General features: G+C 42.7%; 1 long non-coding RNA gene across 4 annotated transcripts in view; it reads right to left on the bottom strand.

The window, feature by feature from the left end:
- Positions 1-27,664, bottom strand: part of LOC103784280 (uncharacterized) — a 197,688-nt gene that overhangs the window by 40,598 nt on the left and 129,426 nt on the right. For 2 of the 4 annotated variants that reach the window (XR_008620593.2, XR_010109680.1), the window contains one exon: positions 25,884-27,068. The exons of 1 other annotated variant lie outside the window; for it this stretch is intronic. This is a non-coding gene — a long non-coding RNA (uncharacterized LOC103784280). Of the gene's footprint in view, positions 1-25,877; positions 27,069-27,664 lie in introns of those variants that run through there. One more of the 4 variants, XR_010109681.1, reaches the window with a different exon arrangement.

The raw sequence follows: 27,664 nt of genomic DNA, 5'->3' as shown, positions 1-27,664 counted from the left end.
TATTGTGCAATTAGTTGCCATAAATCTGTTACCACTTCCAAGATATGTATCCCTGTCAAGAAATCCACCTGCACCTCACACTAAGCCACCGCTGGCAGGGTTGGAAGGAATTTGCACAGCCAGCCTCTCTGTCTCTGGTTCCTGCTTCTCACAAGACAGCAGAATGCTTTCTGGGAAGGCCACCAGGAATCCAATCCCAACTCATTCATAATGGGTCCTATTTTTTCCTCACCAAGTGACCTCCCCACCAGGATGTTGGTGATGACAATGGGTAGACATTCTTCTTTGCTTCATTCCATCTCATTACTTAACTCTCCTCCTTCCCCAGCTATGCTAAGTGATGCCCAGAATGTGAACCTGAATTTGGTTTCTGTCAACTCTTGGAAGAGGCTTTTCACATTAGAACTGGGTTTGGCAATGGTTCTGTGGTTAGGCTAACATGTGGTGTGCTTGTATAGTTTGCAGCATCATATGGGTTTGTACACGTCCAGAAGCACCAGCACATGCACACAGGATCCACATGGAGTGGTGTACATACCCCATTGCACGTACACACGTTCACAACCCTTCTCTTCTTCACACAGTGTTCAGACTTATCCTGAAAAGACCTGACATAGCGACCAAGGTGTGGGGCCTCGGAGCGCAATCCACTTTAATTCATTCATCCTGTTGCTTCACACTTGTTTTGAAGACCCAGGGCCCCTACCCTGATGTTTATTCTCTTCCTGTCACCCACTTGGCTCCCATCCTTTCCTCCTCCACCCCTGGGGAGGTTCTGCCCTGCGGTACAAGGCTGGGGTGTGTGTGTGTGTGCTCAGTGTGATGACTCGCTCTAAATGCAGCCTTCAGGCCCTTTGTGTCCCACCAGGAGGGTGTCAGGGCATGGTCCTCCCATGCTGACAGTCCACCCATTAGCCCCGGGCTGTGATGGTGAGGATAGGTATAGGGGAAGGAACATTCCAGACTTGAGGGCTGAGATTCTATCTTCTCAGGGCTGACTTCTTTACTCTGGTTGCTGCTTGTCTTAGGAGACCATGCCCCTAAAACCCCTAAGCATTTAGAGGCTGCTGCCTCCCATATCCTGGAAATAGTCCAGCTTGTTAGGCAAATCCCTGAGATGGCTGGTGTTGCATGCCGAGAGAGCAAATAGAAGCATGGTCTCCATGAGGAGGGGGAAAGGTATCTCCTCCTTGTCTAAGATGGTGACAACATGGCCTTCACACAGAGAGGAGGCAATTTAACAGTTGGTGTCTATGGCTACCTCAGTGTGTCTCTATAAATAGAGAGCTTTCCAGAAAAACCTTCCTAGTGAATTTTCTTCTCAGTCCCTTAAATAGTGTTGACTGAGAGGGAGAAGCAAGGCTATATTAGCTTTTCACCAGTAAGTGAAAGGCATGGCTGATAAATGAGGCAAGGGAGATGTTAGTGAGGTTGAGTAGGTGAACTCTCCACCAGAGAGCAATGAGGGATATCGTTTAAGAGCTGTGGACTCTTTCATCTTGCATGTATATTTTTCCCCAACTAATTATGTACTGGCTTTGGCAAAGAGAATGGATAATTCAGGTAAGACATGTTTGTATTCTGGTTGTCAAGGAGACAGGGAATCCATTTGCTTAGCTTAATGCACAGGTACACTTAGTAAGCACACCCAGCATTTAGATTTCTGGACTTTTACCAAATCTCTACATCTCTGCCCCAAATCTATCTTGAGTTTAGTCATTGTGGCATATTCTCTTCATGTTTCTCTTATCTCTATCACTCCCTCAGCCTATGAAACTGCTGACATAAAATGAAATCCTTTGTGGTGAGAGAGTTTCAGCCAGCAGGAGACTCTGCCCAATGTTGGCAAGCCCCTAGAATGACAGACAGCAAACAGAACATCTACAGCTCAGCTCCCAGCACCCTTTCCTCAGCCCACAGTTCAGCTGGTTCAAAGGACAAGTGACTTACATGGAGTGATGTGGTTGTAAAAGGCTGGAGGGAAAGGGGCTTGGAGCCAGAGGGGAACATGCTGGACTTGAGGGCAAGAAGGCTGAATCATAGATGTTGTTTGGATAAGACAACATTGAGTGTTGTCAATGCAGGTCAGAAAGTGACAAATGTGGAATTCTGACTAGGAAGGGAGAGAGGATGAGATGTGAGGAAACATGGCAGCAAAGTGTCTTGGATCCAGGTGCTGAGATGACAAGGTTTGCCTGGCAGGATGGTGGGAAAAGTTATGGGACCAGCTAGGTGAGCCTGGCCAGCTGTTCTGTTTCTCCTGGGATCTCTTGTGGAGACTGTTTTGCTTCAGTCAATGGGTAAACTACTACAGAGCCATAACTAGACTCCTTGTGAGTGTTCCCCAGGCCTCATTAGCCTTAGACCCAAGTGAGACGGACGACTGCAGACCAGATTTTGCTTGCCCAGCTGCATGCCCCTGTGGGACTTTGGTCCTCCCTTCACAGTATGAGCCCCTCCCCGCCCCAGTATCTCTGAGAGTTCCAAGGCTCTGTCTCCTGTGCTCAGTGGTCAGCTCGGCTGTATAGCCACTGCATCCTATCTTTGTGGTCTGCTCTTTTAAAGGGTCTCACACGAAGTTGCTTGGACTACAGAAGTTTTGTGGATCAGGTTTGAGTTACATGTAATCCTTTCTCTTCAGGACACACTCAGCCATCACCAAAATGGATAGTTAGGATGAAGCCCAACAAAAGCCACACCTCTCTCTCTCCCATTATCTTCCTTCTCTGGGATCCAACCTCCTTAAGAAGACACACCATTTTCATTTCTTACAGTTGGCCTTCTTTTGTCTTCTCCTCCCCCATTACAGTTCACCAGTTGAGGAGGCACGTTCAGCAAATATATTGTTGCAGATGAATAAATCAACAAATACAGATATATTCTGAAAATTTGGCATAAATGAGAGGAGCAGATGAAGCGTCAGGCACAGAAAGCCCCCTAGGAGAGGTGAGACGGAGAAGGCTCTGAGGGCTGATATTATTGGAGATGGGGAAGGTAGATGACCTAGGTGCTTCCATAGCAACCTGGGCTTTCCTCTGAATCACCTGCCATAGTGATGGGACTTTGTTATTGCTCTTTCAGCTGTCTTGCACTAATCTAGGAGCATCAGAGACTGAAGCTTTAATCTCTGTATTCCCAGAACCCAGCTCAGTTCCTGATATGGGACAGGTGTTCAAAACACAGAAGAATAGCTCAGGAAAAGATCTGGAGGCAACACAGGCAAATCACAGGCCAGGGGCAGTCAACAACGCTGCTTGGTTTAGAGTGATAGATACATGTAGGGAAATGACAGTTAGCCTTGAGTGCTGAGATTTTACTCAACAATGAGTCAGAAGCCAAAATCAATCCTGGAGTGTGGATCTGACAACAGGGCTTGAGAATTAATTCTTAGGTGTTGTATGTGTTGTGGGGCACAGGGAGGGAGACAGGAAAAAAGAGGCTGTGGGTTGAGGAACCCACCAACGAGGTGCTGCAGGAAGTCAGTGTGAGACAAGGGAGGTCAGGGCTGGAGGGGTACTTAGGGGACTAAAAGGGAGGAGCAGAGGGTAGGGTGAATGAGCAGGAATGAAAGCTGGATTGTATGAAAGACTCAGAGAGTGGGTTTACTCACTTGCTCCTTCACCTTTCATTCATGCATCCACACCTGCCTTCTTCAGCATTGGGCTGTGCAAGTGCCTGGGTTCAGTGATCGTCTCTGCTGGCTGTAGGGCAGCAGTCAGAGGGGACATCACAGGCCTCCAGAGGGTGGCCATGCAGCACAGTGTGGACTCGAGATTCAGTCTGTGCTGGTTCACGTCCTGATTCTGCCTGTGTGGTCCTGGGCAATTTATTTAACTTCTTTAAAGCTCACTCTCCTCATCAGATAATGACCAACTCCATAGGGTTATATGGAGGACCGCCTGAGATAATGCGCTGAGCTAACAAACGCTAGCTATTACACGATAAACAAATGTTTGTGAAACACCTGCTATGGGTTAGGCACTGTGATAGATGTCAGGATGCCAAGACAGATAAGACCTCATCTTGTCCTCTAGCACCCCAAAGACAACCTTAGGGGACAGGGAGGGAAATTAGCAAACTACACTGTGTACTGTAATGTGGTGAATAATCTAATAGAAGGATGACATTCGTGCCATGAAATTCAGAGAAAGGGATTAATGGGGCTTGGGGAATTCAGGCAGATGCCACAAAAGAAATAGTAATTGAACTGGGCTTTGAAAAGGGGTAGAAATTTGGAAGGTGAGTGGAGGGAGAAATCAAAAAGAATTTCAGATAAAAGGAACATCATGTACAAAACAGCAAAGGCTAAGGGCCCACCACTCTTGCAGGGTTTTCTTGGGGATGAGAAGAGGCACCACATGCAGGGCGGCCGGGCCACAGGTACAGAGGAAGCAGCAACCAACCAGTGAACACTCGTTTCCTCCCTCTCTTTGCTGAACTCCACCTATGTCTTCTTTAGAAAGCTTATAGCTCAAACCCAGAAAATGAAGAAACATCTCAAAAAAGAGGAGTAAGAAAGCAGGGATCCTGTTCTTATCCTTCGCCCACTTTTTGATGGGGTTGTTTGTTTTTTTCTTGTAAATTTGTTTGAGTTCATTGTAGATTCTGGATATTAGCCCTTTGTCAGATGAGTAGGTTGCAAAAATTTTCTCCCATTCTGTAGGTTGCCTGTTCACTCTGATGGTAGTTTCTTTTGCTGTGCAGAAGCTCTTTAGTTTAATCAGATCCCATTTGTCAATTTTGGCTTTTGTTGCCATTGCTTTTGGTGTTTTAGACATGAAGTCCTTGCCCATGCCTATATGAACAGACACTTCTCAAAAGAAGACATTCATGCAGCCAAAAAGCACATGAAAAAATATTCATCATCACTGGCCATCAGAGAAATGCAAATCAAAATCGCAGTGAGATACCATCTCACACTAGTTAGAATGGCGATCATTAAAAAGTCAGGAAACAACGGGTGCTGGAGAGGCTGTGGAAAAATAGGAACACTTTTACACTGTTGGTGGGACTGTAAGCTAGTTCAACCATTGTGGAAGTCGGTGTGGTGATTCCTCAGGGATCTAGAACTAGAAATACCATTTGACCCAGCCATCCCATTACTGGGTATATACCCAAAGGATTATAAATTATGCTGCTATAAGGACACATGCACACATATATTTATTGCGGCACTATTCACAATAGCAAAGACTTGGAACCAACCCAAATGTCCAACAATGATAGACTGGATTAAGAAAATGTGGCATATATATACCATGGAATACTATGCAGCCATAAAAAATGATGACTTCATGTCCTTTGTAGGGACATGGATGAAGCTGGAAACCATCATTCTCAGCAAACTATCACAAGGGCAAAAAACCAAACACTGCATGTTCTCACTCATAGGTGGGAATTGAACAATGAGAACACATGGACACAGGAAGGGGAACATCACACACCAGGGATGGTTGTGGGGTGGGGGTAGGGGGGAGGGATAGCATTAGGAGATATACCTAATGCTAAATGATGAGTTAATGGGTGCAGCACACCAACATGGCACATGTATACATATGTAACAAACCTGCACGTTGTGCACATGTACCCTAAAACTTAAAGTATAATAATAACAAAAGAAAAAAGAAAAAAAAAAAGAAAGCAGGGATCCTAAGACCAGATTTTTTAACCGTGATTAATGAGTGAATGAAGAGAGAGTGAAGTAAGTGTCTGCAAAAGAGGCTGACAGAGGTCACTCAGGGTGAGAGGAGCAGAACCAAGAGGGTTCATGTCACATAAACCGAGGAAGGAGAAGTCTCCAGAATGAGATTGGTCAGTTATGTCAAATGTAATGAGAGGTCAGAAATGGAAGAATGTTACCAGGGCTGCTTCTAGTGGCCTTCGGCGGTCTCCTTGGGAGTTTCCATGGTAACAGTGGTTGTTGTGCAGGGCCTGGCCCTCCAATGTCTGCCACAGCTCAAGTGACATTTCTTCTTCCCCTGGTATCCCCACTTGCCCTCTGCACCCCCACCCCAGGACATGACCAGGTCCCACAGTGCAGGCAGATCCCAGAGAGGTGGGAGGAAGAGGGTACCCCAGCTCTATCCATGGGCCACCTCACAGACCCAGCCACTCCCCCTGGAAGGCCCCAGCCACCTGAACCTTCTGGAAGGTTGGGGCCTCAGGCAGGAGAATCTCAGTGGCATGAAGGACAGCTGCCTGACATTCCCTATTCAGCTTAGGGGAGCAATGAGTTAAGACCAAAATAAAGCAAGGCAAAGGCTCCTTATGTTACTATGTAGCTGGCGTTGGTCTTCAAACTACCTGGCAATGCAGTTCTCCCAGGAGATGACTTTAAAGGACTCAGACCACAAATATTTAATGACAAATAGACTTGGTTGACAAGATAAAGTCCTACAAGAATGGGTCATTCACAGATGCACTGGTAAGTAGTGAGACCACATTAAATCCTTACAATATCCACCTATTCCAGCACCTATAATGAAACTCAGGGAATTTACAGTTCCCAAAAACTGCATATTCGTGGGTTTGCCTTTGCTCGAATCTTATGTCAATACATAGGATATGGACTCCCTCTGCTTCATAGTGGAAACCCTGAAGACAGAAATTACATTTGAAAATATGGTAATACAGTGGAGAAGACAAACACAGTATGTTCCCTTTTTTTCTGGCTTCCTCTTCTTTGCTCCCCAAATTGCCTCTTATTTTCTAAAATTTAAACAGTGAATCGATTCTGAAGAACTACAGTAGATAGCAATGTAAACTAATATGTTAATGTTCAATTCACTTTTGGTTTACCAGGCATTGAAAACTTTGAACAAAATGGACTTAAATAAAGATAAAAGATGGATGCAAATCTTAATATAATTTTGGCAGGGAAAAAAGGCAAAAGCAAAGGATTAAGGAGGAATTAGTCCCATCAGGGACTGGGCTGTATTTTCACTGGTTCTCATCCTGCTAGATCTTCCTCACTTGCTAGTTGGTCACCAAATATGAATCTAGCATCTGCTAATTGCAAAGCAGAGTATTTAGCACGTGAGAGTACAACAAAGAAGAATGATACTCTAAAAACCCCCTTCATCCTCACCTATCTCAGAGATCCTTTCCTGGCCCCCAGACTAGGTGAGGGCACCCATTGTGTGCTTGTGCAACACCCTGTGTGTTTTTGTGTCTATTTCACAACAGCTATCATGCTTGTGTTTACTTGATCAATGTCTGTCTCCCCACAAAATGTAAGCTCAAAGAAGACAATGATTCTTGATGAATCGATCCCACTTGTATCTGGAACATCTCATACACTGCCTGATGCACAGCGTAGGTCTTCAATACACAATGCGTGAATGAATGAAATGAGCAAACAATGGAAAATAAACACCATTTCTAGGTTACTGAGATTATTAATTCATCCCTCTTCTGGAACAGCAATGGAAGTTAGGTCCTTCAAATATCAGCTCACTCCCCACTCCTCCTCTATATTCTTTCTTTCTTTCTTTCTTTCTTTCTTTCCTTCTCTTTCTTTCTCTTTCTTTCTTTCTCTTTCTCCTTCCTTCCTTCCTAACTTCCTTCTCCTATTACTTCCATGTGCCTCACTTGCCACCTCTCCCACCAGTCCCTCAAATATTAAAAGAACAACATCATCATCAACAACAAAATGCACTCTGTCTGCATCCTGGAGGAGGCGGTGGTGTCTTCCTGGACTGCACAAGCACAAGCCCACATCCTTGGCTGTGTTGCCTGGGGTTTTTATGTAATAGGAACATGTTGATTGGTATGTACTCAGTTTGGAAAGAGAAGTCATGCCTTGTTGTGGCTTTGAGTTCAGACCATTTTTCTTTCATCTTTGAAGATGACAAGCGCTATAAGCAAAGAAAGTCAAAATGAGCCTGAATGTTTCAAGCTCTAGGCAAGGCAGGAAGAATGCCGTGCGGTGATATTGTTTAGAGAGAGACTCGGTAATTGCTGTACTGGAGAGCCGACATTTGCAGAACTCAATTGTGTGGCGTCCGACTAAGTTAGCAAAATAAAGACAGATGGCAATGGATTAACTCCAACACGCCCACCAAACAATGGCAGCCAGAATGGAGAACTGTGGTGTGCTCTAAAACACGCTCCTTCTGGGAGAGTTCACCCGGTGCCTCAATTAGATGCCACCTAGTGACTGACCAAAACATTGCATCTTGCACAACCCTGCATATTTCGGACACAGCTTAAGGAGACCGCACCATAGATTGTTTGGCTTCGTTTTCAAAAGACGGAGAGATGCCAGGTCATGGCTGACTTGAAAACTTATAGTCTGATGTTTAGTTCACTGAGAAATAATGGTTGAAATCTCTGTTCTTCCTTGTATGCTTAGAGGAAAATAGAAAAACAAAAAGGAAAGAAAACAAATCCTGCAAGACAGGCAACTGCCTTTGATTTAGAAATGCATGACCTAGAGTTAGACAAAAGTTTGAGGACAGTTTGTACATTCTGGTCCTGGCTTTATACAACTGAAACTGAGGATGGCAAATAATTTCATTACATCTAACAGCTCCAGTTGATTGTGAAGGCTCTCTGGACCATGAGGAATTATGAGGTGAGCTCCAAGGCTTGGGTTGGGACCCTGTGGTTATTGATGGTTGTCTGCCATACTGCAGAAGAGGAGAGTGGTGGAACATGGGTCCTTGTTGAACAACCGTACATCCTTAAACAATTAGGAAATCTCCTAATTTGTTTAATCGTGAGTGTTTAGAGAAAGAATTCTCCATATTCCTGAGAGTCTGAGGGCAGAAGCTGAAATGGGCAAAGAACATATAGAAAAGGTGACACTTTTCCATCTAAAGGAGAGACGAAGAAATAATGAGCAATTTTGTTATGATCTACCAAACTAAGGTTTCATTATGTTTGCCCCTCATTGTGGAAGGCACTGTTTGATTGGCAATTTGCACCACTACCATATATAATTTAGTCCTGGAGTATGTGCCAAGAACTTTGTAATGAAACCCTGGTTATTCCTAACTATAGGATTTATTTTTCAAGTGAAGGTCTAGACAATTTCAGTAACTGGCCCAGAGTGTGAGGTTGAGAACGGAAGGAGCTTTAGTTCTCAGGCTCCTCAACCACTACCTACCATGGTGGCCTGACGCTGCATTTCTTGCTTTTCCCTAGCAGTCACCTAGTCAGTGCTCCTGGCTAAAAGAGAGATCCTTTTCTCTTTTGACCTTTAACATCCACTGGTGACCAGCAAACAGTGCCAGCTATGTCTACAGATCTGGGGGACATGCAGTGTGGAGGGTCAGGTAGTTGTGTGGTTAACTGGTCTAGGTCTGCCCAACGGAGTCCATGTGTCAGGGTAAGAACCTGGATCCCCATCTGCTATACTTTTGTTTTCTCAAGTAACTCCCTAGAGGCCCATGTCTTTTGAGCTCAGTTTATAAACAGGGCAGAAAGCTGCACACACAGGCATCAAACTGCTCAGCCTTTTCTAGTTTTAATTCAACTTAACACTCATTGATTAACTGAATGCTTACCACATGCAAAACACTGTGCTAGGAGTCAAGACCCAGGAGTCAGACAAGGGTTCTAGCTTCAGCCCTGCATGGGGCAAGTTATTTTGCTGTCAGAGATCTCTGCTTCCACTTCAGTTAAATGAGAATACAGAGCTCAAGTAAACCCTCCAAATTCCTTTCTTAATCTAAAGCTTTACGGCTTTATGAAAAGAACGCTTGAAAAATGAGGCTTGGTTTCAGATTTGATGTGTTAAAATATGATAACTTTATTATTTCTTCATTCAAAAATATTTTTGAGTGCCCACTAATGTGCAATGAACAAGACAAAGCCCTTGACCTCACAGAGCCTACAGTCTACTTGGGGGAGACAATGAACAGACTTAATAGTAAATGCAAAATAAAATGTACCAGATGTGCTGTGAAGACACAAGGCAGAATAAGGAGATAAAGGGAGAAGGACCAGAGAAAGCCGCTCTGACTGATGTGGGGGAGAGGGCTATGTGAGGTCTGGAGAGAGTTCTGGGCCGAGATAGGTGCAAACGTGAGGGCTGTGGGGGAAAGCAGGCTTGGCACGCTTGAGGAACAGCAAGGGGGCACTTAGATAAATAGTTTACTCATCGCCACATGCAACCCACCCATCTGAGGAGCCTAGAAGAGTATCCCCAAGGAGACTGTAGTTGGTGAATGCCCCCTCTGTGCCAGGCACTATCCTAGGCATTAGGGGGCACAGAGATGGGAAGGAGACACTACATGTGTGGGAGAAGTTCACATTTTAACGAACAGTCAGGGATGCCAATATGATGAAAGAAGCATTGTGACTAAAATTATGGCTGAGGGCAATGGGAATTCAACAGAGAAGGTTGAGTTCAACATTTTAGTTGGGTCTTGCAGGATAAGGGGAGAACTGGACAGGCTGGAGATGAGGGACTGGAGGTTGCAAGGGCAGGCCCACATGGAAGTGTAAAGCATAACTGGGAAATAATTAGTCAAAGTCCAGGTTGGCAAAGCACAGGGCAACAAGACTTTATTGTCAACAAAACCAGAATGGCTTTTGTGTCTCATCTGTTTTGATGTGAGTGTCATGTTTGGACTTTTTTCTGTAGGCCAGAGGTCCACAATATTCATTCTTAAGGACTCTCTTTAAATATTTTTTTCCTATGGCTCACGTGTCTTCATAAATTTGTTTTTAATCCCCCCAAATATTGGAATTAGTAAGAAGTAACTATTTTGTTTCCCCATTCAAAAAAGTCATCCAACCTTCATGACTTCCAATCAGAGCCACAGATAACCATGAAATACAGCATGTTACCACATTGAGTTGATCAAATTAGTCCCATGCTCCAACCTGACTGCAAGGGAGGCTGGAATATATGGGGATACACAAGGAATATTTGTTAATCACTAACTACCTCTGCTACATGGCATAAATGTACAATTTTGCCCCTGGATTCTTGGAGTTCAGGGGAGTCTTCAGTTGAGAATCCTACTCTGGCATTAAGAAGCAGAGGAGTGACAGGATTGGTTTGTTTTCCAGAAAGATCACTCAGGTGGAAGGTCAGAGGATGGACTGTCTGGGTAGACTGGAGGCAGGAGGACAAGTTGGGAGGCTCTTACTGCTCCAAATAAGAAAGGAGGAAGGCCTGACTCAACACATTGGTAGTGGGATGGAGCAAGGAACAGGCTCAAAATATAGTTTGGGGTTAAAATTCCTCCGTGTTGATGACCAGGTATGCCATGCATGGGAATGAAGTGTCAGAGTTGATTCTTGGGTTCTTAGGCTGGATGAGTCAAAGGCACTGTCACGACTACAGCATGAGTCAGCAAGAGAGGCAGGGCCAGGCAGGCAGGACCCTCTTTCCCAGGGTGCAGGAATAATGGTTGCCAGTTATTCTTTTTTCACTTCTTATCTCATAATTTGCCGTATTCCTTTCCCATCCCAGAAAACACAGGTCTGAGTCACAGCTGTGGGAATGCAAAAGCCAAGACACCCAAGTAAAGGCAGACCTGGCTGGAAGTTTTGGATCCAACCCAGGCATCAAAAACAATCTTGGCTCTACCCATCTAGGCTTAGGTGCTCTGTTGAGTGTCTGGGTCAAAGGCACTTACAATGGCCACCGTGGCCATCCCCTGGTGCTCCTTCTTCTCTTCCATTCACTTTCCTTCATTAGGTTTCTTCTTTTGGACTCTTCCCACTTGTCCCTACTGACCTTTCCTATTTGCACCAAGCATTATAGCAACCCCCTCAATCACTCAGGGAATACTGAAATCAAATGTATTCATGTACTTATTCAGAAACCCAGCCTGTTCTATCTCCCATTAGACAACCACCTCACCTGTGGAGAGAGCATGCCTTCTCAACTGCTGCAAAAAAGAACCTCTCCCACCCCTTTCAATAAAGGGCCTACACTCCTTAATAAGGTTAGCCCACTCTGGACATTAGAACCCTGAATGAAAAAAATCAACTGCATTTCTCTGCTTGAAGCATCTTCTTCTTAGCAGAATCTGCATGATAGGGTTTCTTTGAACTTTATATAGGCAATTAAAAACAAAAAAACTTGAGATGAATTGAAACCACACTTAGAGACAAACTCTGCCCAGTTTGCTAAAAGTCCATCCTGTTTACTCAATATGATGAACTATGAATAACACATAAACAACATAATGCTATAGCCACAGTGTGGGACCATTATAACGGATATCAAAAGAGAATGGGCTTGGGCCTCATGGAAAACTTGGTGCTTGGGTTCTAACTCCACCACGTAGTGCATCTTACAGAGCTTCACTATCCTTATCTGCAAACGAGGGATCCTACAAGTCAAATGGCAGTGCTGTGCTCAGGTTAAGCCCATGATATGTAGAGCACCTAGTGCAGGCCTTACAGAGTAAGAAACACTCAACAGAAGGTAGCCAGTGCTGCAATTATTCGTCCAGTCCCTTCCTGATGATGTTATGGTGTAACCTGAAATGTTTCTGCCTTCCTTCTTGTCTAGCTCCCGTTTGCTTGTTATCATCCTGACTTTGTGTCCTTCACTGATGCTCATCCATGCCTCACACCCAACCTTGATGGGCTCATCACTTCCTAGTCTTAGTATTAATTGCAAAGGGTTCTCCGTATATTGTTTGCTCAAAACTTGAACCTAAAAATAGTCTACATCAACTGCTTTTGTGCATACAGATTGAGCTCTTTATGTTACTATTTGCTGCTCTATGAGACCAGGCAAATACTGGAAGAAAAACATGCTTCCAATTCTCCCAGAGCTGCCTGGAAGTATCTTGTGGTGGAGGAAGCAGAGCCAGAGAAATGTGTTCAGCTTGAAATAAATGATTATACTACTCATCGATAAATTACTGTAAGGATCCAGCTTACCATGAATTATTCATGTTAGCTACAGAGAAGCTGGGGTTAAAAACTGGACTATTGTTGCCTTGCTGCAGATTTTCTATTCAACCATTCTTCACTCATTTATATGTGTAGGAGCAGTGAGTACAAGGCTGTGTGGTATGGGCAGCACTTAAGCTTCTGTTCCACATATTTCATATGTTCCCAATATACTTTGGATATTCAAAGCTGCTATATATAGCCTTTCAAGAAAAGGATCTGTAGAAATACACCAAAGCAAACAAATACATACAAATATTAAATGACACATTTTTTTCCACCTGGGCCTGCATACAGTGTCTTGGCATCTTTACAGTGTCTTAGTGCTTTGATTTCCTTTTACAGATGTTTGATCAACATGTGGAAGTAACCAAAGCAAACCAAGAAGAAGAAAGTTACATCTTGGGAGAGGCAGCGTGGTTGGAGGGTGGCTGGAGTAGGAAAAATGTCCATGGTGGAAGAGGGAAGGGGTGGGAAGCATGCTGAATTGTGTCTCCTCAAATTTCATATATCGAAGTCCTAACCCCCGATATCTCAGAATGTGACTGCATTTGGAGATAGGGCCTTTAAAGAGGTAATTAAGTTAAAATGAACTCATTAAGGTGGACTGTAATCCAGTATGAATGGTGTCCTTATAAGAAAAGGTGATTAGAACACAGAGGGAAGACCATGTGAAGACACAGCAAAAAGGTGGCCATCTATAAGTCTAGGAGAGAGATCTCAAAAGAGACTAACCCTGCTGACACCTTGATCTTGGACTTCCAGCCTCCTGAATTGTGAGAAAATAAATTTCTGTTGTTTAAGCCATCTAGTCTATGGTACCTTGTCACAGCAGCCCTAGGAAACTAATGCACATCCCTTGCTGGTATGTAGTCACAAGTGAATATTTCACAAGTAAAGAAGCTACACAATGCTAGAATAAATGATTATGTATCTATAAAATATTGTGGGTAGGCATGTCGGTATTTTATACAATTTGAAAGTGCCCTATACCTTCTACACCTAAAATTATTGTTCAAGTTTAAATTGTTCAAGATCTTGGGGTTTAACTCATGCAGAATCATACTCCAAGACCCCTCTTTTAAAGAGATATTAAATGAATAATTCTCAAACTCTTCCTTCTAGGTATTCTTAAAAGCAGATCAGAAAAAATGGATGCAGCAGTGAATTTGCCTGGAAAGGGAGCCTGGAGTAACCTGACTTTCCTTAAAGTTAGGTTTAAGATATAATTTACATAAGTAAAATTTTTATTGTATAGTTGGTTGAATTTTTACAAATACATTCAATCATGTAACCACCATCACAATGAAGGTAAAGGGTATTTTTTATCATTCCCAAATTTCCTTATGCTCCTTTGCAGTCAATTTCCTTCCTCTACTCCCAGCCCCTGGCAACCACCGAGCTAATTTGTACCCCTGTAATTTTGCCTTTTTCAAAATATAAATGGATTCAGACAGTATGAAGCCTTTTGTATCTGGCTTCTTTTGTATTGTTTAAGGCCTGTTTTCCCCCTTTTTATTGGTACATAATAGTTGTACATATTTGTGGGGTACATGGATATTTTCATACAATCATACAATGTGTAATGCTCAAATCAGGGTAATTGGGATATCCGTCACCTCGAATATTTATCTTTTCTTTGCATTCAGAACATTCCCAATCTTCTAGGTATTTTGAAATTTATGATAAGTTATTGTTAACTGTAGTTGCCCTACTGTACTATAAAACACTAGAAGTTACTCCTTTTATTTAACTGTGTTATTGTACCTATTAACCAACCTCTCTTCATCCCCCTTTCCAGCCTCTGGTCACTACCATTCTGTTTACTACCTCCATATATTTTTCACCATATATGAGTGAAAAAATGCAGTATTTGTATTTATGTGCCTGGCTTATTTCACTTAATAACTTCCAGTTTCATCCACGTTGCTGCAAATGACAGGATTTCATCCTTTTTCATGGCCAAATAATATTCCATTACATATATATAGCACATTTTCTTTATCCATTCATCTGTTGATGGACACTTAGGCTGATTCCATGTCTTGACTATTGTGAATAGTGCTGCAATAAACATGGGAATGCAGATATCTCCTTCACATACTGACTGTCTTTCTTTTGGGTATATACTCAGCAGTGGGATTGCTGGATCATATGGTAATTCTGTTTTTAGTTTTTTGAGGAATCTCTCTACTGTTTTTTGTAGTTGTACTAGTTTACATTCCCACCAATAGTGTAAAAGTGTTCCTGTTCCTCTGCATTCTCACCAGCACTTGTTATTTTTTGTCTTTTGATTATAACCATTTCAATTGGGATAAGGTGATATCTCATTATGGTTTTGATTTGCTTTTCTCTGACAACTAGTGATTTTGAATATTTTTTCATATACCTGTGGACCACTTGGTTGTCTTCTTGTCAGATATGTCTATTCACATCTTTTGCTCATTATAAAATCAGATTATTTGTTTTATTGCTATTGAGTTGTTTGTGTTCCTTATGTATTATGGTTATTAATTTCTTGTCAGATGGATAATTTGTTTTCTACCATTCTGTAGGTTGTCTTTTCACTTTGTTAATTGTTTCTTTTGGTATGCAGAAGCCTTTTAGCTTGATGTAATCCCATTTATCAATTTTTGCTTTTGCTGCCTATGCTTTTGGGATCTTACTAAAAAAAAATCTTTGTCCAGACAAATGTTCTGAAACATTTTCCCAAAGTTTCCTGCTAGGAGTTTTATAGTTTCAGGCCTTACATTTAATATTTTTAATTAATTTTGATTTTTGTATATGATTAGAGATAGGAGTCTAGTTTTATTCTTCTCTATATGGATATCCTGTTTTCCTAGCACCATTTATCAATAAGACAATAATTTCCCCAATGTATGTTCTTGGCACCTTTGTTGAAAATTTGTTGGCTGTAAATGCATGAGTTTATTTCTGGACTTTCTATTCTGTTCCATTGGTTTATGTGTCTGTTTTTATGCCAGTACCATGCTGCTTTGGTTACTGTAACTTTATAGTATATTTTGAAATCAGATGGTATGATGCTTCCAGCTTTGTTCTTTTTGCTTAGGATTGCTTTAGCTATTCAGAACTGATACGAATTTTAAGATGGTTTTTTCTATTTCTATGAACAATGTAATTGGTATTTGGATAGGGTTTTCATTGCATCTGTAGATTACTTTGGGTAGTCTGGACATTTTAACAGTATTAATTCTTCCAATCTATGAACATGGGCTGTCTTTCCATTTTTGGGGGTGTGTCATCTTCAATTTTTTTCACCAGTGCTTTATCTTTTTCCTTGTAGAAATCTTTCTCTTCTTTGGGACAGGCATGGTGGCCCACGCCTGTAATCCCAAGCATTTTGGGAGGCTGAGGCAGGTGGATCACTTGAGGTCAAGAGTCCAAGACCAGCCTGGCCACATGGTGAAACCCTGTCTCTACTAGAAATACAAAATATAGCTGGGTGTGGTGGCCGGCACCTGTAATCCTGGCTACTTGGGAGGCTGAAGCAGGAGAATAGCTTGAAACCAGGAGGTGGATGACAGAGTGAAACTCTGTCTCAAAAAAAAAAAAAAAAAAAAAAAAAAATTCTTTCTCTCCTTTGCTTCATTTTATTCCTAAGTATTTTATTTCCTGGTAGTTACTATAAATGGGATTGCTTTCTTGATTTCTTTTTTTTTCAGATTGTTCGCTGTTGGCTTATGGGAATTGCTGCTGATTTTTGTATTTGGTTTTTTATCCCACAAATTTACTTAATTTATCAGTTCTAACAGTTTTTTGGTGGAGTCTTTAGTTCTTTTCTAAATCTAAGATCATTTTACCTGTAAACAAGGATAATCTGACTTCTTTCCAGTTTGGATGTTCTTTATTTTTTTTTCTCTTATCTAAAAGAGATCTGTTGTATGATTCTAGAAACTATTTGAATTTTATATTCAATGCTGACATATATGCTATGTATATCAAAAGTTGAGTAATATATCTATGTTTGTTCTAGTATTGGAATATATTTAAACCTTATATTTGAAACTTAAACAATTAAATTACTTAAATGCAACTGAATAATAATTAAACAAAATTAATACTCTGTGAAGATGCATCATTTTCAAATTTAACATCTCTACTAATTATAAAGGTGTTGTGTTCCACATGTTCTCACTCATAGGTGGGAATTGAACAATGAGAACACATGGACACAGGAAGGGGAACATCACACACTGGGGCCTGTTGTGGGGTGGGGGGAGGGGGGAGGGATAGCATTAGGAGATATACCTAATGTAAATGACGAGTTAATGGGTGCAGCACACCAACGTGGCACATGTATACATATGTAACAAACCTGCATGTTGTGCACCTGTACCCTAAAACTTAAAGTATAATTAAAAATAAATAAATAAATAAAGGTGTTGTGTTAGAAGACACCCCCAAGAAAGTTCAAAGAGAGATTCATTAAATACTAAAAATATATGGAGCAGGCAATAATGAGCAGTAGCCTTCTTACCTTTACCAGAGATTGAGATTATAAGCGTCTTACACCAATATTATATGTGAAATAAATGAAAAACATTTTTAATAAGAAATACATCCAAATAGGCCACATGAAATGCTCAATAGTAATGAGTCATTGAAACATCATGATACCCTAAAGTCTAAAACTAGTACATAACAGTAGGAATAATAGTAGTAATGGCCATGGGCCCCTGATGTTAAGTTAGCAACCACTAAGCCAGTTCCTTACAAATGGAGTCTTTTGTGGTTGGTTGTTTCCATGGGCATGACTCATTTGTCGGATATGTTTAATATCTGTCTCTGTAATGTTTATTTTTTTAAAAAGTTATTGTATGAAGGTTGTTCTTTCCACTGAAGGTCTAGGTTATGGATGAGATAAACACAAAAAAGAAGAGGCACCCACTTGGTCAGCTGGACAAGCTTCCTGGGCTGCTCTTCTCAGCCATTCCTTACTGAATTCTTTAAGATCTAGATCAAATATTGCCTCTTCTGTGCTCCCATCATGACCCATTCCCTAGCCCAAGGCAGAATGATTTCTTACTTTTGGCCTCTCATAACACTGTGCACATATAGTTATCACATTTTATGGCAATTAATTCTTATATGTGTGTGTCTGCTGCTACACTTTCATCTGCTTGAAGACAAGGATTGTCTGACCTCTGTATTATAGATCCTGGCATATGGCAAATCCTTAATAAATATATGCTAAATTTAGTTGAGCCTTGCCAGGCACAGTGGCTCACGCCTTTAATGCCAGCACTTTGGGGGGCCAAGGCAGGCAGATCACTTGAGGCCAGAAGTTCAAGACCAGCCTGGCCAACATGGTAAAACCCCGTCTCTATCAAAAATACAAAAACATTAGCCGGGTGTGGTGGCACGTGCCTGTAATCCCAGCTACTCGGGAGGCTGAGGTAGGAGAATTGCTTGAATCCCGGAGGCGGAGGTTGCAGTGAGCCAAGATTGTGCCACTGCATTCCAGCCTGGGTGACAGAGCGAGGCTCTGTATTAGAGAGAAAGAAAAAAAGAATTTAGTTTACCCTTGCAATCCATGATATGCCACATGTCACAGAACCCCCCAGTCAGACTTATGAGAACTAAGAACTGGCCTGTGTAGATGGAAAGCTAGTATCCATTCTAATTTGTGCATCAGGCCTCAGGTTTCCTGCCAATCTGCCAAGCTTTTGACACAGATTCCTTCTCTGAGCCTATTTGCCCAGTCCAACTACAAGTATAATTCCTGCTCTGACCCAGATCCACTGCCCCTTCTTGTTCCAGCTCACCAAGGTCTCCTGGTTTGGCCCCATGCATGAAATCTAATACGTGACCAAGGCAACCCTGTTGAAGAGCCTGGCAGGGCAAGCCCACACTGCCAGGTCCCAAGTGATACCCAACTCTCCTGGATGTCTGCAAGGCAACTGGGAGGGCCAAGCAGAATAAACTTTCACATGAGTATTGGGTCAAGTAGCTTATGTACTGCCCACAGCAAACCCTGAAGCAAGAAGCAGTTGCAGGTGTGGGCCAGGTTGAAGCCCAGGAATAAGCAGATTTGTTGGTTGTGATTTCTTGCTTGTTCCTCTGGCTGTGACCATTCCATCTATGGGAAATAGACAAAACTGGAACAAGTGTTCAGGGAAAAGAAAAAAGGAAAAGGAAGTACAGGTAGGTCCAAACAAGGTTAATGGGTGCTTTCTATTCAGCCCCAATTAGGGCTCAGTTACCCCTCTTATAGTGAGTTCAATAGTTGACCCCCAAAGATATGGCCACATTCTAACCCTTAGTTCCTGTAAATGTGAACCTATTTGGAAACGTGTCTTTGCAGATGTAATTAAGTTAAGGATCTTGAGATTATCCAGAATTTAGGGTGAACCCTAAATTCAAAGACAAGTAATAAGAAAAAGGCAGGAGATTTGGGACAGAAACAGACAGAGGGAGAGGGCCAAGTGAAGACAAACAGAGATTGGCATTCTGCTGCCTAAAGCCAAGGAATGCCTGGAGCCACCAGAAGCCAGAAGCGGCAAGTAAATTCTCTAGAGCCTTAAGAGGAGCATAGCCCTGCTGACACCTTGATTTCAGACTTTTGGATCCAGAACTGTGAGAGAATAAATTTCTGTTCCTTTAAGCCAACAAATTTGTGGTACTTTCTCATGACAGCCCTTGGAAACTAATGCACCTCTCCTTTGTTTATCTGCCAGAGAAATGGGTATGTTCTGGAGTGTTTGGGTCTATGAAGAAGGTTCTCAGAACATTAGACAAAAAAGGCAAGCCAGAAGGGGTGTGACTGGCCCAGAACCATGAAGAAACAGCTTCTTTTCTCCCAAAATTGTCAGTTGAGACCAGAAGTATCCACAGGAAGGTTTCTATTAATCAATTTAGTTTACCCTAGAAAGGATATTCCACTTACAAGAGAAGTAACAGTAATGGAAATAATATAATTACTGAGAATGACCCATATGTGAGACATTGTACCAAATGTTCTACATATGTCCATTTTTTTCTAATGAGAAAATTGAGGCTTAGAATGGTTAGGTAAATCTAGTATAGTACTTACTACTATTTGCCAAATGCAGTTCTAAGAACTTTATAATTATTAACTCCTTAACCCTCATAATAGCCCTATGAAGCAGGAATTATTATTCTCTGCTTTACAGATGAGAAAACTGAGGCACAGACAGGTTACATAATGTGTCTAATGTCACACAGCCAGGAAGTGGAGAAGCTGAAATTCAATTCTAAGAAGTCTTGCCCCAAAGATTCTGCCCTTAACCTCTACCCCATAGCTCTAGGGTAAAGAATAGGGATTTGAATTCAGGTGTATCTGACCCCAAATCCTATGTTCATTCCATGAACTGCACTGCCTCTTAAATAAACAAATGATGGAATTGCACTGTGAGCAGCAGTCCTGCCCATGTGACTGTCCATGACTGTCCTGGTCCTTCTTGGTTGCAGGCTCTGAGAGTCTTCAGCCAACAGGTTGATTCCTCCCTGTTCCTTACACAATCTTAAGTATAACAGCCAACACAGATAGGGGCTTAGACCCAGCCCCTGGCAGAGGTGGGCATTGGTTCTGAGGGCAAGTCTCTGGGATATTGCAAAGGAGCCCTGGCCAACCCCTTCCCCATGCTGTCACATCCATGTTTGCCCAGTTGTGTAACTGAGAATTTCATTATTTTAACAAACACTTATCAGGTATGTACTGCATACTCTTCAATGTACCGAAAGCTGGAGATACAGTGAAGGCCCAGGAGGCCCAGGCATACAATTCAGAATGATATGTACTATCAAGGAAGAATAATATCAATAGTGGCCACTGTCTTTAGAGTGTTTATGATGTGCCAGTCATTATATCATGCTTGCACATATGCTGCTCTGGGGGAACACAGAAGGGTCACCTAACCCAGTCTAGGGAGGTCAAGAAAGGCTTCCTGGAAGGTCCTGGTGGACACCTGAGGGATGAGTAGGCATTATTCAAGTAAAGAAAGAGTGCCAAGGAGAACGGTCTTCAGGTAGAAGAGTCAAGTTGAAAGAGCACACAGCATATGTTGTAGAGAGGAAAAAGAGTTCAGTGTAGTGGGGGAGCAGGACAGGAGGTGGGAGTAGCAATGGTTGTGGCAAAAGAGTATGTCTGGGCCAGGTGCAGTGTCTCACATTTGTAATCCCAGCACTTTGGGAGGCCAAGGTGGGTGGATAACAAGGTCAGGAGATTGAGACCATCCTGGCTAACACGGTGAAACCCCGTCTCTACTAAAAATACCAAAAAAAAAAATTAGTTGGGTGTGGTGGTGGGCACCTGTAGTCCCAGCTACTCGGGAGGCTGAGGCAGGAGAATGGCACAAACCCGGGAGGCGGAACTTGCAGTGAGCTGAGATCGCGCCACTGCACTCCAGCCTGGGAGACAGAGCAAGACTCCCATCTCAAAAAAAAGAGTATGCCTGCAGGGACAAGATCATCATGACCTTATAAGCCATGCTGAAAGTTTACTAGTCCAGCTGAACTGGAGCCCTCCATATTAGTGCCTGTCAGCATGACCCTTAGCATCTTTCAGCTCTTGCTGAATTCTCTGTCCCTTTTCTAGTGTGTGGAGTCCTGATTCCAGTTGGATGGACAACCCAGAACTACTGCCTGACCACCCATCTGACTGCAAGCACTACCACTTCCCAAAAGCTCCTTGGATACTGACACTGGCCTGACTGGTGCCCAAGTTCACAGCCTCCTGGGGACACCTTCAATTTGATGATTGGATACTATCAGCCGTGAAAAGCAGATCCACAGGAGAGTTACTTCTTTAGCCCTGGCCCAGCTGTCCTTCCTCCCCACTTTCTGATGCCTTAATGAGTCCCTGATTGCTCCAGGAACATATCTACCCTTTCCAGTTTAAGAAGAGATTCAGAGCTGTGCGTCTTGGTGAAGTCTGCACAGCTGATCAGTGGGACAGGACCCTGGCTGGTCTTGTGACTCTATGTCTAGGGTTTTCTCTGCTGCTGATGGCTCCCTTTGCCAGGGACGCTTACATTCAGTGATGGGTCGAGGTGGGAATACAAAGTCTGGCCCCCTTTCCCATGGGCTTGGATCTTTGTCGTCAATACAAGGGGCTCAATTTCTCCTTCCGAGAGATTGTTCCCTAGAGCAGACCCCAATAAATTTCCTGCATGCAAATCTCAGACTCACATTACCCAAACCCTAATGATGAGGAAGATGGGATGGTGATTATACCTCACTGTCTCTAAAAATTGAGCCTGAGCTGATATTGACAAGAATATTCAAGTGGTGGCAAATGAATTAATTGGCTTATATTTACTGCCTATTTTAAAATATGTTATTTCTTTATTTGAAGTTCCCATTAGGAAGAGAATACACAAACTTGAATTTCACAAGTATGTGTGAATTACAAAAGTGTGATAGATTTTTAGCAAGAATACAGTTTTAGGTTGCTTTCAGACATTGATTGTTCTCAGTAAGGCATGGAATCTGGGTCGAGAAATATTATCTTTTATGTTAGAACTGTAAACTGAACAGCTGATTAATAATTCACTAATAACTGTTGTTACCTATTTCTTCCCAAAGTCTAAATATATCATAAACTCTATTATTAGGCTTAGTAAGAATATAGGACCTTTTAGGAAAACTAATATCCTGATAAATAGAGTTGTCACATTTCCATAATGCTTTATCAATTTTTAATGAATTTTAAAATAGTAAGATATATTTAATACCAAAAGTCTGACGCACATAGTTTAATTTTATTTTTGGTAATTCCAAAGACATTTGGCATATGAGTAATTATCCATGTGTTATAAACATGCAGTGATAACAGTTATTAGAGAATGACGGATAAAGCCAGTTTTAATTTGACCGTATCTATGATGATGTTGTATGGATCTTATTGAATATAAATATAAAGACTGTTATAAATATTGGTAATTGGGAATAGAGCTGCTTATGGGTACATCAGTAAACTCATTAATTAAAATTGGATTAGACAGATTAAAAAAAGTTTAAATTAAGATAGAATTCACATATACTGTATATTAGGTGTAAATAATCTGATTTATATTGTAAAGAGTATATAGCCATGTATCCAACATACTATTCAAGATATGAAACATCTCCAAAGCAGGGATTATGTGGGAAAGATCTTTTGGATTTCTGACTTTCCTGGACAGTGTGCTCAGCTCCCTGATAGGGCTTGTTGGCAGGTGAATCCTGATGCCCCTCCACCTACCTTCTCATCACTATTGTTTCCTGCGACTTCCAGCGCTGTTTATTGCATCTTTAATGTGCTGATCCTCACCATACAGTTTTTGCCAGATTAGAGGCAATTTCTTTCCTTTCCCCAGGCAGGGGCTGTTTCAATCTTTTCCTTCTCAGTAGTTTGTTGTTGGTTTACTAGTTTCAAATGATCTTTCCTCACAATGAACACACAAGGTAGTCAGACTTCTCCACTCCTGCCAGAAGTGCTCCATAAACCTTTGTTTATACATCTTGCCAGCAAAATCCTGGGTGATGAGTAGGGAGCAAAGAATAAGCTTTGCTTTTGTGGATGGAAACCTTGAAGCAAAGTGAAGTTAAACAGTTTCCTGGCTAATGAGTCTGACACCAACACAGAATTATATGACCCAGTATGTGCCATTGGTTTCAGTTTTTTTCCTCCAGCAGGAGAGAGAATATGGTAGAGTTGGGGAGGCAGTTATCTTATGTTTTTAAGCCTCTTGATTTTTCTCACCCCTACTTGAGGGGCCACTCCACAGGCCAGGTGTGAGGAAGCAAAGGCTGAGAGTAGGACACAGCAAGTGGGAAAAGACATAGAGAAATTTGATGTGAGCAGCCTGAGGTCTTGGTGATATTTTTAGGAATTAGGAACAAGGAAGAGAGAGCAAAGGGTCAAAAATGGACCAAAAAAAGTCAAAACAACTGTTCTTCATACTTCTTACATTTTCTTTTCACATTTCTTGCAATTTTATCTTCAGCAACTTGAGAGTTTAATTTAAATATAGGTTAACATTTTTAAATTCGACTTTCAGGATCAAAAAAGTGATCATGAAAAAGTTATAACAAATTGAGAGAGGCGGAGCAAGATGGAAAAATAGAAGCCCCCAGTGATCATCCACCCTGCAGGAACACCAAATTGAACAACCGTCCTCACAATAAAGCACCTTCATAAGAACCAAAAATCAAGTCAGTGATCAGAGTATCTGGTTTTAACATATTAAGGAAAGAGGCACTGAAAAAGGTAGGAAAGATAGCCTTGAATTACCCACACCACCACCCCCCACCATCCCCCAGCAGCAGCCAGGGAAATGCAGAGGGAGAATCTGTTTGCACAGGGGAGGGAAAGTGCAGTGATTGTGGGATTTTGCGTTGGAACTCAGTGCTGCCCAGTCATAGTGGAAAGCAACATGGGGCAGAACTCAGCTGGGGCCCATGGAAGGAGCATATAGACTAGCCCTAGGGAGAGGCAAATTGTCTATCTCAGCAGTTGAACCCTGAGTTCCAGCAAGCCCTGACACTGTGAGCTAAAGTGCTCCAGTGTCCTAAATAAACTTGAAAGACAGTCTAGGCCACAAGGAGTGCAATTCCTAGGCCAGTCCTGTTACTGTACTGGGCGGGGAAGCAGTGGACTTGGGGTGCATACAACCTAGGAAAACACCAGCTTGAGGTAGTCAAGGGAGTGTTTGAGTCACTCCTCCCCCATCCCCAGGCAGCATGGCTCACAGCTCCAAGAGAGACTGTTTCTCTCCACTTGAGGAGACGAGGGGAAGAATAAAGAGGATTTTATCTTGCAACTAGGATACTGGCTCAGCCGCAGTAGGACAGACTACCAGGCAGAGTCCTGAGGCCGCATTCCAGGCCCTAGCTGCTTGATAACATTTCTAAGCACACCCTGGTCCAGGGAGGACCTCTCTGCCTTGAAAGGAAGGACCCAGTCCTGGAAGGATTTATCACGTGCTAACTGAAAAGCCCTTGGGCCCTGAATAATCAGCAGTGATAGCCAGGCAGTACTTGCTATAGGCATTGGGTGAGACTCAGAGCTGCACTGGCTTCAGGAGTGACTCAGCACATTTCTAGCTGTGGAGGCTATGAGAAGACATCCCTTCTGCTTGAAGAAAGGAGAGGAAACAGTAAAGGAGACTTTGTCTTGCAACTTGGGTACCAGCTCACCAAGCTTGCAGCTTGGGACAGATCACCAAGCAGGCTCCTGGGATCTCTTATTCTAAGCCTTGGCTCCTGGACAGCATTTCTAGACCTGCCCTGGGCCAGAGACGAGCCCACTGCCCTGAAGGGAGAGACTCAGGACTGGCAGCATTCAACAAAGCTGACTGAAGAGCCAGTGGTCCTTGCGTGAACATCAGTGATAGCCAGGTAATATTTGCCCTAGGCCTGAGGCAGTGGTGGCCATAGGGAGAGACTCCTCTGCTTGAGGAAAGGGGAGGGAAGAATGGGGAGAACTTTGTCTTTTGGCTTGGATGCTAGCTCAGCCCACAGTAAATAGAGAACCAGGTAGATTCTCAAAGTTCCCGACTCCAGGCTCTGGCTCCTGGATGACATCTCTGGACATGCCCTCAGGGGCAGGGGGAACTTGCCTGAACTTCCTGAAGGACGCAAGCCTGGCTGGATTGTAGAGCCCTTGGGTCTTGAGTGAACATAGGTGGCAGCCAGACAGTGGTCACTGCAGGTCTTGGGTGAGACCCAGGGCTATGCTGGCTTCAGATCTGACCCAGAGCAGTCCCAGTGATGCTGGCCTCAGGGGTGCTTGTGCCACCCCTACCCCAGTTCCAGGAAGCTCAACATAGAGAAAGAGACTCCATTTGTTAAAGAAAAATAAGGGAAGAGAAAAGAGTCTCTGCCTGGTAATCCAGAGAATTCTCCCAGATCTTACTCAAGACAATCAAGGAGGTATCTCTATGAGCCTGCAAGAGCCACGGTATAACTGGGCTGAAGATATACCCTAAAGCAGATACAGCTGCAGTGACCAAAGCCTTAGATCACAACACCCAAGTCTCTTTGAATACCTGGGAAGCCTTTCCAAGAAGGACAAGTACAAAAAAAGCCCAGATTGTGAAGACCAAAATAAATACCTAACTCTTCAATGCTCAGACACTGATAAATATCCAAAAGCATGAAAACGATCCAGGAGAACATGAGCTCACCAAATGAAATAAATAAGGCACCACTGACCAATCCAAGAGAGAGAGAGAGATGTGACCTTCCAGACAGAATTCAAAATATCTATTTTGAGGAAGCTTGATGAAATCCAAGATAACACAGAGAAGGAATTCAGAATTCTATCAGATAAATTTAGTTAAGAGATTGAAATAATTAAAAATAATCAAAATTTCTGGAGGTGAAAAGTACAAATGGCATACTAAAGAATGCATCAGAGTCCCTTAACAGCAGAACTGATTAATGAGAACAAAGAATTAGTAAGCTTGAAGACAGGCTATTTGAAATTACATGGTCAGAGGAGACAGAAGAAAAAAGAATAAAAAACAAAGGATGCCTACAGGATCTAGAAAATAGCCTCAAAAGGGCAAATCTAAGAGTTATTGGCCTTAAAGAGGAGGTAGAGAAACAGATAGGGGTAGAAAATTTATTCAAAGGGATAATAACAGAGAACCTCCCAAATGTAGAGGATACAATATACAAGAAGGTTATAGAACACCAAGCAGGTTGAATGCAAAGAAGTACCCCAAGGCATTTAATAATCAAACTCCCAAAGATTAAGGATAAAGAAAGGATAAAGATCAAGGATAAAGAAAGCAGCAAGATAAAGGAAACAAATAGCATACAAAGGAGCTCCAATACACAGCATCAGACTGTGTATTACAAGCCAGGATAGAGTGACATGATATATTTAATATGCTGAAGGAAAAAAAAAAAACTTGTATTCTAGAGAGGTCAAGCAAAATGGCGGAGTAGAACTTCATCAGTGGTCCCTCTGGCAAGCCCACCAATTTAACAACTATCTACACACACAAAAAAGCACCTTCATAAGAACCAAAAATCAGGTGACCACTCACAGTACCTGGTTTTAACTTCGTATCACTGAAAGAGGCACTGAAGAGGTAGAAAACATAGCCTTGAATCCTGACACCATCCCACTCCCATCCTTCTGGCAGCTGCAGCACGGTTCAGAGAGTGTCTCTGGTCACGGGGAGAGGAGAGTACAGCAATTGTGAGACATTGAACTCAGTGCTGTCCTGTTAGAGCAGAAAGAAAAACCAAACTCAGCTGTTGCCCACACATAGAGGGAGCATTTAAACTAGCTCTAGCCAGAGGGCAATTCCTGATCCCAGTGGTGGAAAGTTGAATTTTCCCAGACCTCACCACTGTGGGCTAAAGTGCTCTTGGGCTCTAAATAACCTTTAAAGGCATCCTAGGCCACAAGGATTGCAACATATAGATGAATCCTAGGGATGAACTGGGCCCAGAATCAATCGACTGTGGGGTGGGAGTATGTTACCTCTGACACACCAGCTGGGGCAGCTAAAAGAGTGCTGGCCTCGCCCTTACCCTAACCTCAGGCTGCACAGATCATGGCTCTAAAAGGGACACCTTCCTTCTGCGTGAGAAGAGGATAGGGAAGAGTGGGGAAGACTTTGTCTTGCATCTTGGATCCCAGCTCAGTTACAGCAGGATAGGGCACTGGTCACAGTTGCAAGGCCTATTTTCCAGGCCCTAGTTCCCAGATGACATTTCTAGACATTCCCTGGGCCAGAAGGGAACTTGCTGCCTTGAAGGGAAGGACCCAGTCCTAACTGCATTCATCATCTGCTAACTGAAGAGCACTTAGGCC

Source organism: Pan paniscus, chromosome 14 (genome assembly GCF_029289425.2).
Source record: "Pan paniscus chromosome 14, NHGRI_mPanPan1-v2.0_pri, whole genome shotgun sequence".
NCBI classification, from domain to species: Eukaryota; Metazoa; Chordata; class Mammalia; order Primates; family Hominidae; genus Pan; species Pan paniscus.
This window is presented reverse-complemented; position numbering and strand designations above follow the sequence as displayed.